A 13,236-nucleotide genomic window follows, 5' to 3' on the forward strand; every position below is an offset into this window, starting at 1 on the left:
TTGTCAGTGAGTGAATGTTGTCAGTGAGTGAATGTTGTCAGTGAATGTTGTCAGTGAGTGAATGTTGTCAGTGAATGTTGTCAGTGAGTGAATGTTGTCAGAGAGTGAATGTTGTCAGTGAATGTTGTCAGTGAGTGAATGTTGTCAGTGAATGTTGTCAGTGAGTGAATGTTGTCAGTGAATGTTGTCAGTGAGTGAATGTTGTCAGTGAATGTTGTCTGTGAGTGAATGTTGTCAGTGAATGTTGTCAGTGAGTAAATGTTGTCAGTGAGTGAATGTTGTCAGTGAATGTTGTCAGTGAGTGAATGTTGTCAGTGAATGTTGTCAGAGAGTGAATGTTGTCAGTGAATGTTGTCAGTGAGTGAATGTTGTCAGTGAATGTTGTCAGTGAATGTTGTCAGTGAGCGAATGTTGTCAGAGAGTGAATGTTGTCAGTGAGTGAATGTTGTCAGTGAATGTTGTCAGTGAGTAAATGTTGTCAGTGAGTGAATGTTGTCAGTGAATGTTGTCAGTGAGTGAATGTTGTCAGTGAATGTTGTCAGAGAGTGAATGTTGTCAGTGAATGTTGTCAGTGAGTGAATGTTGTCAGTGAATGTTGTCAGTGAATGTTGTCAGTGAGTGAATGTTGTCAGAGAGTGAATGTTGTCAGTGAGTGAATGTTGTCAGTGAATGTTGTCAGTGAGTGAATGTTGTCAGTGAATGTTGTCAGTGAGTGAATGTTGTCAGTGAATGTTGTCAGTGAGTGAATGTTGTCAGTGAATGTTGTCAGTGAGTGAATGTTGTCAGTGAGTGAATGTTGTCAGTGAATGTTGTCAGTGAGTGAATGTTGTCAGAGAGTGAATGTTGTCAGTGAATGTTGTCAGTGAGTGAATGTTGTCAGTGAATGTTGTCAGTGAGTGAATGTTGTCAGTGAGTGAATGTTGTCAGTGAATGTTGTCTGTGAGTGAATGTTGTCAGTGAATGTTGTCAGTGAGTAAATGTTGTCAGTGAGTGAATGTTGTCAGTGAATGTTGTCAGTGAGTGAATGTTGTCAGTGAATGTTGTCAGAGAGTGAATGTTGTCAGTGAATGTTGTCAGTGAGTGAATGTTGTCAGTGAATGTTGTCAGTGAATGTTGTCAGTGAGCGAATGTTGTCAGAGAGTGAATGTTGTCAGTGAGTGAATGTTGTCAGTGAATGTTGTCAGTGAGTAAATGTTGTCAGTGAGTGAATGTTGTCAGTGAATGTTGTCAGTGAGTGAATGTTGTCAGTGAATGTTGTCAGAGAGTGAATGTTGTCAGTGAATGTGGTCAGTGAGTGAATGTTGTCAGTGAATGTTGTCAGTGAATGTTGTCAGTGAGTGAATGTTGTCAGAGAGTGAATGTTGTCAGTGAGTGAATGTTGTCAGTGAATGTTGTCAGTGAGTGAATGTTGTCAGTGAATGTTGTCAGTGAGTGAATGTTGTCAGTGAGTGAATGTTGTCAGTGAATGTTGTCAGTGAGTGAATGTTGTCAGTGAATGTTGTCAGTGAGTGAATGTTGTCAGTGAGTGAATGTTGTCAGTGAATGTTGTCAGTGAGTGAATGTTGTCAGTGAATGTTGTCAGTGAATGTTGTCAGTGAGTGAATGTTGTCAGTGAGTGAATGTTGTCAGTGAATGTTGTCAGTGAGTGAATGTTGTCAGTGAGTGAATGTTGTCAGTGAATGTTGTCAGTGAGTGAATGTTGTCAGTGAGTAAATGTTGTCAGTGAGTGAATGTTGTCAGTGAATGTTGTCAGTGAGTGAATGTTGTCAGTGAATGTTGTCAGAGAGTGAATGTTGTCAGTGAATGTTGTCAGTGAGTGAATGTTGTCAGTGAATGTTGTCAGTGAATGTTGTCAGTGAGTGAATGTTGTCAGAGAGTGAATGTTGTCAGTGAGTGAATGTTGTCAGTGAATGTTGTCAGTGAGAGAATCTTGTCAGTGAATGTTGTCAGTGAGTGAATGTTGTCAGTGAATGTTGTCAGTGAGTGAATGTTGTCAGTGAATGTTGTCAGTGAGTGAATGTTGTCAGTGAGTGAATGTTGTCAGTGAGTGAATGTTGTCAGTGAATGTTGTCAGTGAATGTTGTCAGTGAGTGAATGTTGTCAGTGAATGTTGTCAGTGAGTGAATGTTGTCAGAGAGTGAATGTTGTCAGTGAATGTTGTCAGTGAGCGAATGTTGTCAGTGAATGTTGTCAGTGAGTGAATGTTGTCAGTGAATGTTGTCAGTGAGTGAATGTTGTCAGTGAATGTTGTCAGTGAGTGAATGTTGTCAGTGAATGTTGTCAGTGAGTGAATGTTGTCAGTGAGTGAATGTTGTCAGTGAATGTTGTCAGTGAGTGAATGTTGTCAGTGAATGTTGTCAGTGAGTGAATGTTGTCAGAGAGTGAATGTTGTCAGTGAATGTTGTCAGTGAGTGAATGTTGTCAGTGAATGTTGTCAGTGAGTGAATGTTGTCAGTGAATGTTGTCAGTGAGTGAATGTTGTCAGTGAATGTTGTCAGTGAGTGAATGTTGCCAGTGAGTAAATGTTGTCAGTGAGTGAATGTTGTCAGAGAGTGAATGTTGTCAGTGAGTAAATGTTGTCAGTGAGTGAATGTTGTCAGAGAGTGAATGTTGTCAGTGAATGTTGTCAGTGAGTGAATGTTGTCAGTGAATGTTGTCAGTGAGTGAATGTTGTCAGTGAATGTTGTCAGTGAGTGAATGTTGTCAGTGAGTGAATGTTGTCAGTGAATGTTGTCAGTGAGTGAATGTTGTCAGTGAATGTTGTCAGTGAGTGAATGTTGTCAGAGAGTGAATGTTGTCAGTGAATGTTGTCAGTGAGTGAATGTTGTCAGTGAATGTTGTCAGTGAGTGAATGTTGTCAGTGAATGTTGTCAGTGAGTGAATGTTGTCAGTGAGTGAATGTTGTCAGTGAATGTTGTCTGTGAGTGAATGTTGTCAGTGAATGTTGTCAGTGAGTAAATGTTGTCAGTGAGTGAATGTTGTCAGTGAATGTTGTCAGTGAGTGAATGTTGTCAGTGAATGTTGTCAGAGAGTGAATGTTGTCAGTGAATGTTGTCAGTGAGTGAATGTTGTCAGTGAATGTTGTCAGTGAATGTTGTCAGTGAGCGAATGTTGTCAGAGAGTGAATGTTGTCAGTGAGTGAATGTTGTCAGTGAATGTTGTCAGTGAGTAAAAGTTGTCAGTGAGTGAATGTTGTCAGTGAATGTTGTCAGTGAGTGAATGTTGTCAGTGAATGTTGTCAGAGAGTGAATGTTGTCAGTGAATGTTGTCAGTGAGTGAATGTTGTCAGTGAATGTTGTCAGTGAATGTTGTCAGTGAGTGAATGTTGTCAGAGAGTGAATGTTGTCAGTGAGTGAATGTTGTCAGTGAATGTTGTCAGTGAGTGAATGTTGTCAGTGAATGTTGTCAGTGAGTGAATGTTGTCAGTGAATGTTGTCAGTGAGTGAATGTTGTCAGTGAGTGAATGTTGTCAGTGAATGTTGTCAGTGAGTGAATGTTGTCAGTGAATGTTGTCAGTGAGTGAATGTTGTCAGTGAGTGAATGTTGTCAGTGAATGTTGTCAGTGAGTGAATGTTGTCAGTGAATGTTGTCAGTGAATGTTGTCAGTGAGTGAATGTTGTCAGTGAATGTTGTCAGTGAGTGAATGTTGTCAGTGAATGTTGTCAGTGAGTGAATGTTGTCAGAGAGTGAATGTTGTCAGTGAATGTTGTCAGTGAGCGAATGTTGTCAGTGAGTGAATGTTGTCAGTGAATGTTGTCAGTGAGTGAATGTTGTCAGTGAATGTTGTCAGTGAGTGAATGTTGTCAGTGAATGTTGTCAGTGAGTGAATGTTGTCAGTGAGTGAATGTTGTCAGTGAGTGAATGTTGTCAGTGAATGTTGTCAGTGAGGGAATGTTGTCAGTGAGTAAATGTTGTCAGTGAGTGAATGTTGTCAGTGAATGTTGTCAGTGAGTGAATGTTGTCAGTGAATGTTGTCAGAGAGTGAATGTTGTCAGTGAATGTTGTCAGTGAGTGAATGTTGTCAGTGAATGTTGTCAGTGAATGTTGTCAGTGAGTGAATGTTGTCAGAGAGTGAATGTTGTCAGTGAGTGAATGTTGTCAGTGAATGTTGTCAGTGAGAGAATGTTGTCAGTGAATGTTGTCAGTGAGTGAATGTTGTCAGTGAATGTTGTCAGTGAGTGAATGTTGTCAGTGAATGTTGTCAGTGAGTGAATGTTGTCAGTGAGTGAATGTTGTCAGTGAGTGAATGTTGTCAGTGAATGTTGTCAGTGAATGTTGTCAGTGAGTGAATGTTGTCAGTGAATGTTGTCAGTGAGTGAATGTTGTCAGAGAGTGAATGTTGTCAGTGAATGTTGTCAGTGAGCGAATGTTGTCAGTGAATGTTGTCAGTGAGTGAATGTTGTCAGTGAATGTTGTCAGTGAGTGAATGTTGTCAGTGAATGTTGTCAGTGAGTGAATGTTGTCAGTGAGTGAATGTTGTCAGTGAATGTTGTCAGTGAGTGAATGTTGTCAGTGAATGTTGTCAGTGAGTAAATGTTGTCAGTGAGTGAATGTTGTCAGTGAATGTTGTCAGTGAGTGAATGTTGTCAGTGAATGTTGTCAGAGAGTGAATGTTGTCAGTGAATGTTATCAGTGAGTGAATGTTGTCAGTGAATGTTGTCAGTGAGTGAATGTTGTCAGAGAGTGAATGTTGTCAGTGAATGTTGTCAGTGAGCGAATGTTGTCAGTGAATGTTGTCAGTGAGTGAATGTTGTCAGTGAATGTTGTCAGTGAGTGAATGTTGTCAGTGAATGTTGTCAGTGAGTGAATGTTGTCAGTGAATGTTGTCAGTGAGTGAATGTTGTCAGAGAGTGAATGTTGTCAGTGAGTGAATGTTGTCAGTGAATGTTGTCAGTGAGTGAATGTTGTCAGTGAATGTTGTCAGTGAGTGAATGTTGTCAGTGAATGTTGTCAGTGAATGTTGTCAGTGAGCGAATGTTGTCAGTGAATGTTGTCAGTGAGTGAATGTTGTCAGTGAATGTTGTCAGTGAGTGAATGTTGTCAGTGAATGTTGTCAGTGAGTGAATGTTGTCAGTGAGTGAATGTTGTCAGTGAATGTTGTCAGTGAGTGAATGTTGTCAGTGAATGTTGTCAGTGAGTGAATGTTGTCAGTGAATGTTGTCAGTGAGTAAATGTTGTCAGTGAGTGAATGTTGTCAGTGAATGTTGTCAGTGAGTGAATGTTGTCAGTGAATGTTGTCAGAGAGTGAATGTTGTCAGTGAATGATATCAGTGAGTGAATGTTGTCAGTGAATGTTGTCAGTGAATGTTGTCAGTGAGTGAATGTTGTCAGAGAGTGAATGTTGTCAGTGAGTGAATGTTGTCAGTTAATGTTGTCAGTGAATGAATGTTGTCAGAGAGTGAATGTTGTCAGTGAATGTTGTCAGAGAGTGAATGTTGTCAGTGAGTGAATGTTGTCAGAGAGTGAATGTTGTCAGTGAGTGAATGTTGTCAGAGAGTGAATGTTGTCAGTGAATGTTGTCAGTGAGTGAATGTTGTCAGAGAGTGAATGTTGTCAGTGAGTGAATGTTGTCAGAGAGTGAATGTTGTCAGTGAATGTTGTCAGTGAGTGAATGTTGTCAGTGAGTGAATGTTGTCAGTGAATGTTGTCAGTGAGTAAATGTTGTCAGTGAATGTTGTCAGTGAGTGAATGTTGTCAGTGAATGTTGTCAGTGAGTGAATGTTGTCAGTGAGTGAATGTTGTCAGTGAATGTTGTCAGTGAGTGAATGTTGTCAGTGAATGTTGTCAGTGAGTGAATGTTGTCAGTGAATGTTGTCAGTGATCGAATGTTGTCAGTGAATGTTGTCATTGAATGTTGTCAGTGAGTGAATGTTGTCAGTGAATGTTGTCAGTGAGTGAATGTTGTCAGTGAGTGAATGTTGTCAGTGAATGTTGTCAGTGAGTGAATGTTGTCAGTGAATGTTGTCAGTGAGTGAATGTTGTCAGAGAGTGAATGTTGTCAGTGAGTGAATGTTGTCAGTGAATGTTGTCAGTGAGTGAATGTTGTCAGTGAATGTTGTCAGTGAGTGTTGTCAGTGAGCGAATGTTGTCAGAGAGTGAATGTTGTCAGTGAGTGAATGTTGTCAGTGAATGTTGTCAGTGAGTGAATGTTGTCAGTGAATGTTGTCAGTGAGTAAATGTTGTCAGTGAGTGAATGTTGTCAGTGAATGTTGTCAGTGAGTGAATGTTGTCAGTGAATGTTGTCAGTGAGTAAATGTTGTCAGTGAGTGAATGTTGTCAGTGAATGTTGTCAGTGAGTGAATGTTGTCAGTGAATGTTGTCAGAGAGTGAATGTTGTCAGTGAATGTTGTCAGTGAGTGAATGTTGTCAGTGAATGTTGTCAGTGAATGTTGTCAGTGAGCGAATGTTGTCAGAGAGTGAATGTTGTCAGTGAGTGAATGTTGTCAGTGAATGTTGTCAGTGAGTGAATGTTGTCAGTGAATGTTGTCAGTGAGTGAATGTTGTCAGTGAATGTTGTCAGTGAGTGAATGTTATCAGTGAGTGAATGTTGTCAGTGAATGTTGTCAGTGAGTGAATGTTGTCAGTGAATGTTGTCAGTGAGTGAATGTTGTCAGTGAATGTTGTCAGTGAGTGAATGTTGTCAGTGAATGTTGTCAGTGAGTGAATGTTGTCAGAGAGTGAATGTTGTCAGTGAATGTTGTCAGTGAGTGAATGTTGTCAGTGAATGTTGTCAGTGAGTGAATGTTGTCAGTGAATGTTGTCAGTGAGTGAATGTTGTCAGTGAGTGAATGTTGTCAGTGAATGTTGTCTGTGAGTGAATGTTGTCAGTGAATGTTGTCAGTGAGTAAATGTTGTCAGTGAGTGAATGTTGTCAGTGAATGTTGTCAGTGAGTGAATGTTGTCAGTGAATGTTGTCAGAGAGTGAATGTTGTCAGTGAATGTTGTCAGTGAGTGAATGTTGTCAGTGAATGTTGTCAGTGAATGTTGTCAGTGAGCGAATGTTGTCAGAGAGTGAATGTTGTCAGTGAGTGAATGTTGTCAGTGAATGTTGTCAGTGAGTGAATGTTGTCAGTGAATGTTGTCAGTGAGTGAATGTTGTCAGTGAGTGAATGTTGTCAGTGAATGTTGTCAGTGAGTGAATGTTGTCAGTGAATGTTGTCAGTGAGTGAATGTTGTCAGTGAATGTTGTCAGTGAGTGAATGTTGTCAGAGAGTGAATGTTGTCAGTGAGTGAATGTTGTCAGTGAATGTTGTCAGTGAGTGAATGTTGTCAGTGAATGTTGTCAGTGAGTGAATGTTGACAGTGAATGTTGTCAGTGAGTGAATGTTGTCAGTAAATGTTGTCAGTGAGTGAATGTTGTCAGTGAGTGAATGTTGTCAGTGAATGTTGTCAGTGAGTGAATGTTGTCAGTGAATGTTGTCAGTGAGTGAATGTTGTCAGTGAATGTTGTCAGTGAGTGAATGTTGTCAGAGAGTGAATGTTGTCAGTGAGTGAATGTTGTCAGTGAATGTTGTCAGTGAGTGAATGTTGTCAGTGAATGTTGTCAGTGAGTGAATGTTGTCAGTGAATGTTGTCAGTGAGTGAATGTTGTCAGTGAATGTTGTCAGTGAATGTTGTCAGTGAGCGAATGTTGTCAGAGAGTGAATGTTGTCAGTGAGTGAATGTTGTCAGTGAATGTTGTCAGTGAGTGAATGTTGTCAGTGAATGTTGTCAGTGAGTGAATGTTGTCAGTGAATGTTGTCAGTGAGTGAATGTTGTCAGAGAGTGAATGTTGTCAGTGAGTGAATGTTGTCAGTGAATGTTGTCAGTGAGTGAATGTTGTCAGTGAATGTTGTCAGTGAGTGAATGTTGTCAGTGAATGTTGTCAGTGAGTGAATGTTGTCAGTGAATGTTGTCAGAGAGTGAATGTTGTCAGTGAATGTTGTCAGTGAGTGAATGTTGTCAGTGAATGTTGTCAGTGAGTGAATGTTGTCAGTGAATGTTGTCAGTGAGTGAATGTTGTCAGTGAATGTTGTCTGTGAGTGAATGTTGTCAGTGAATGTTGTCAGTGAGTAAATGTTGTCAGTGAGTGAATGTTGTCAGTGAATGTTGTCAGTGAGTGAATGTTGTCAGTGAATGTTGTCAGAGAGTGAATGTTGTCAGTGAATGTTGTCAGTGAGTGAATGTTGTCAGTGAATGTTGTCAGTGAATGTTGTCAGTGAGCGAATGTTGTCAGAGAGTGAATGTTGTCAGTGAGTGAATGTTGTCAGGGAATGTTGTCAGTGAGTAAATGTTGTCAGTGAGTGAATGTTGTCAGTGAATGTTGTCAGAGAGTGAATGTTGTCAGTGAATGTTGTCAGTGAGTGAATGTTGTCAGTGAATGTTGTCAGTGAATGTTGTCAGTGAGTGAATGTTGTCAGAGAGTGAATGTTGTCAGTGAGTGAATGTTGTCAGTGAATGTTGTCAGTGAGTGAATGTTGTCAGTGAATGTTGTCAGTGAGTGAATGTTGTCAGTGAATGTTGTCAGTGAGTGAATGTTGTCAGTGAATGTTGTCAGTGAGTGAATGTTGTCAGTGAGTGAATGTTGTCAGTGAATGTTGTCAGTGAGTGAATGTTGTCAGTGAATGTTGTCAGTGAGTGAATGTTGTCAGAGAGTGAATATTGTCAGTGAATGTTGTCAGTGAGTGAATGTTGTCAGTGAATGTTGTCAGTGAGTGAATGTTGTCAGTGAATGTTGTCAGTGAGTGAATGTTGTCAGTGAGTGAATGTTGTCAGTGAATGTTGTCTGTGAGTGAATGTTGTCAGTGAATGTTGTCAGTGAGTAAATGTTGTCAGTGAGTGAATGTTGTCAGTGAATGTTGTCAGTGAGTGAATGTTGTCAGTGAATGTTGTCAGAGAGTGAATGTTGTCAGTGAATGTTGTCAGTGAGTGAATGTTGTCAGTGAATGTTGTCAGTGAATGTTGTCAGTGAGCGAATGTTGTCAGAGAGTGAATGTTGTCAGTGAGTGAATGTTGTCAGTGAATGTTGTCAGTGAGTGAATGTTGTCAGTGAATGTTGTCAGTGAGTGAATGTTGTCAGTGAGTGAATGTTGTCAGTGAATGTTGTCAGTGAGTGAATGTTGTCAGTGAATGTTGTCAGTGAGTAAATGTTGTCAGTGAGTGAATGTTGTCAGTGAATGTTGTCAGTGAGTGAATGTTGTCAGTGAATGTTGTCAGAGAGTGAATTTTGTCAGTGAATGTTGTCAGTGAGTGAATGTTGTCAGTGAATGTTGTCAGTGAATGTTGTCAGTGAGCGAATGTTGTCAGAGAGTGAATGTTGTCAGTGAGTGAATGTTGTCAGTGAATGTTGTCAGTGAGTAAATGTTGTCAGTGAGTGAATGTTGTCAGTGAATGTTGTCAGTGAGTGAATGTTGTCAGTGAATGTTGTCAGAGAATGAATGTTGTCAGTGAATGTTGTCAGTGAGTGAATGTTGTCAGTGAATGTTGTCAGTGAATGTTGTCAGTGAGTGAATGTTGTCAGAGAGTGAATGTTGTCAGTGAGTGAATGTTGTCAGTGAATGTTGTCAGTGAGTGAATGTTGTCAGTGAATGTTGTCAGTGAGTGAATGTTGTCAGTGAATGTTGTCAGTGAGTGAATGTTGTCAGTGAGTGAATGTTGTCAGTGAATGTTGTCAGTGAGTGAATGTTGTCAGTGAATGTTGTCAGTGAGTGAATGTTGTCAGTGAATGTTGTCAGTGAGTGAATGTTGTCAGAGAGTGAATGTTATCAGTGAATGTTGTCAGTGAGCGAATGTTGTCAGTGAATGTTGTCAGTGAGTGAATGTTGTCAGTGAGTGAATGTTGTCAGTGAATGTTGTCAGTGAGCGAATGTTGTCAGTGAATGTTGTCAGTGAATGTTGTCAGTGAGTGAATGTTGTCAGTGAATGTTGTCAGTGAGTGAATGTTGTCAGTGAATGTTGTCAGTGAGTGAATGTTGTCAGTGAGTGAATGTTGTCAGTGAATGTTGTCAGTGAGTGAATGTTGTCAGTGAATGTTGTCAGTGAGTAAGTGTTGTCAGTGAGTGAATGTTGTCAGTGAATGTTGTCAGTGAGTGAATGTTGTCAGTGAATGTTGTCAGTGAATGTTGTCAGTGAGCGAATGTTGTCAGAGAGTGAATGTTGTCAGTGAGTGAATGTTGTCAGTGAATGTTGTCAGTGAGTGAATGTTGTCAGTGAATGTTGTCAGTGAGTGAATGTTGTCAGTGAATGTTGTCAGTGAGTGAATGTTGTCAGAGAGTGAATGTTGTCAGTGAGTGAATGTTGTCAGTGAATGTTGTCAGTGAGTGAATGTTGTCAGTGAATGTTGTCAGTGAGTGAATGTTGTCAGTGAATGCTGTCAGTGAGTGAATGTTGTCAGTGAATGTTGTCAGTGAGTGAATGTTGTCAGTGAGTGAATGTTGTCAGTGAATGTTGTCAGTGAGTGAATGTTGTCAGTGAATGTTGTCAGTGAGTGAATGTTGTCAGTGAATGTTGTCAGTGAGTGAATGTTGTCAGAGAGTGAATGTTGTCAGTGAATGTTGTCAGTGAGTGAATGTTGTCAGTGAATGTTGTCAGTGAGTGAATGTTGTCAGTGAATGTTGTCTGTGAGTGAATGTTGTCAGTGAATGTTGTCAGTGAGTAAATGTTGTCAGTGAGTGAATGTTGTCAGTGAATGTTGTCAGTGAGTGAATGTTGTCAGTGAATGTTGTCAGAGAGTGAATGTTGTCAGTGAATGTTGTCAGTGAGTGAATGTTGTCAGTGAATGTTGTCAGTGAATGTTGTCAGTGAGCGAATGTTGTCAGAGAGTGAATGTTGTCAGTGAGTGAATGTTGTCAGGGAATGTTGTCAGTGAGTAAATGTTGTCAGTGAGTGAATGTTGTCAGTGAATGTTGTCAGTGAGTGAATGTTGTCAGTGAATGTTGTCAGAGAGTGAATGTTGTCAGTGAATGTTGTCAGTGAGTGAATGTTGTCAGTGAATGTTGTCAGTGAATGTTGTCAGTGAGTGAATGTTGTCAGAGAGTGAATGTTGTCAGTGAGTGAATGTTGTCAGTGAATGTTGTCAGTGAGTGAATGTTGTCAGTGAATGTTGTCAGTGAGTGAATGTTGTCAGTGAATGTTGTCAGTGAGTGAATGTTGTCAGTGAATGTTGTCAGTGAGTGAATGTTGTCAGTGAGTGAATGTTGTCAGTGAATGTTGTCAGTGAGTGAATGTTGTCAGAGAGTGAATGTTGTCAGTGAATGTTGTCAGTGAGTGAATGTTGTCAGTGAATGTTGTCAGTGAGTGAATGTTGTCAGTGAATGTTGTCAGTGAGTGAATGTTGTCAGTGAGTGAATGTTGTCAGTGAATGTTGTCTGTGAGTGAATGTTGTCAGTGAATGTTGTCAGTGAGTAAATGTTGTCAGTGAGTGAATGTTGTCAGTGAATGTTGTCAGAGAGTGAATGTTGTCAGTGAATGTTGTCAGTGAGTGAATGTTGTCAGTGAATGTTGTCAGTGAATGTTGTCAGTGAGCGAATGTTGTCAGAGAGTGAATGTTGTCAGTGAGTGAATGTTGTCAGTGAATGTTGTCAGTGAGTGAATGTTGTCAGTGAATGTTGTCAGAGAGTGAATGTTGTCAGTGAATGTTGTCAGTGAATGTTGTCAGTGAGTGAATGTTGTCAGAGAGTGAATGTCAGTGAGTGAATGTTGTCAGTGAATGTTGTCAGTGAGTGAATGTTGTCAGTGAATGTTGTCAGTGAGTGAATGTTGTCAGTGAATGTTGTCAGTGAATGTTGTCAATGAGTGAATGTTGTCAGTGAATGTTGTCAGTGAGTGAATGTTGTCAGTGAATGTTGTCAGTGAGTGAATGTTGTCAGAGAGTGAATGTTGTCAGTGAATGTTGTCAGTGAGCGAATGTTGTCAGTGAGTGAATGTTGTCAGTGAATGTTGTCAGTGAGTGAATGTTGTCAGTGAATGTTGTCAGTGAGTGAATGTTGTCAGTGAGTGAATGTTGTCAGTGAATGTTGTCAGTGAGTGAATGTTGTCAGTGAATGTTGTCAGCGAGTAAATGTTGTCAGTGAGTGAATGTTGTCAGTGAATGTTGTCAGTGAGTGAATGTTGTCAGTGAATGTTGTCAGTGAGTAAATGTTGTCAGTGAGTGAATGTTGTCAGTGAATGTTGTCAGTGAGTGAATGTTGTCAGTGAATGTTGTCAGAGAGTGAATGTTGTCAGTGAGTGAATGTTGTCAGTGAATGTTGTCAGTGAATGTTGTCAGTGAGTGAATGTTGTCAGAGAGTGAATGTTGTCAGTGAGTGAATGTTGTCAGTGAATGTTGTCAGTGAGTGAATGTTGTCAGTGAATGTTGTCAGTGAGTGAATGTTGTCAGTGAGTGAATGTTGTCAGTGAGTGAATGTTGTCAGTGAATGTTGTCAGTGAATGTTGTCAGTGAGTGAATGTTGTCAGTGAATGTTGTCAGTGAGTGAATGTTGTCAGAGAGTGAATGTTGTCAGTGAATGTTGTCAGTGAGCGAATGTTGTCAGTGAATGTTGTCAGTGAGTGAATGTTGTCAGTGAATGTTGTCAGTGAGTGAATGTTGTCAGTGAATGTTGTCAGTGAGTGAATGTTGTCAGTGAATGTTGTCAGTGAGTAAATGTTGTCAGTGAGTGAATGTTGTCAGTGAATGTTGTCAGTGAGTGAATGTTGTCAGTGAATGTTGTCAGTGAATGTTGTCAGTGAGCGAATGTTGTCAGAGAGTGAATGTTGTCAGTGAGTGAATGTTGTCAGTGAATGTTGTCAGTGAGTGAATGTTGTCAGTGAATGTTGTCAGTGAGTGAATGTTGTCAGTGAATGTTGTCAGTGAGTGAATGTTGTCAGAGAGTGAATGTTGTCAGTGAGTGAATGTTGTCAGTGAATGTTGTCAGTGAGTGAATGTTGTCAGTGAATGTTGTCAGTGAGTGAATGTTGTCAGAGAGTGAATGTTGTCAGTGAATGTTGTCAGTGAGTGAATGTTGTCAGTGAATGTTGTCAGTGAGTGAATGTTGTCAGTGAATGTTGTCAGTGAGTGAATGTTGTCAGTGAATGTTGTCTGTGAGTGAATGTTGTCAGTGAATGTTGTCAGTGAGTAAATGTTGTCAGTGAGTGAATGTTGTCAGTGAATGTTGTCAGTGAGTGAATGTTGTCAGTGAATGTTGTCAGAGAGTGAATGTTGTCAGTGAATGTTGTCAGTGAGTGAATGTTGTCAGTGAATGTTGTCAGTGAATGTTGTCA

This window comes from Staurois parvus, unplaced genomic scaffold (assembly GCF_062004578.1).
Source record: "Staurois parvus isolate SC_StPar_1 unplaced genomic scaffold, SC_StPar_1.0 ptg001505l, whole genome shotgun sequence".
In the NCBI taxonomy this organism is placed as follows: Eukaryota; Metazoa; Chordata; class Amphibia; order Anura; family Ranidae; genus Staurois; species Staurois parvus.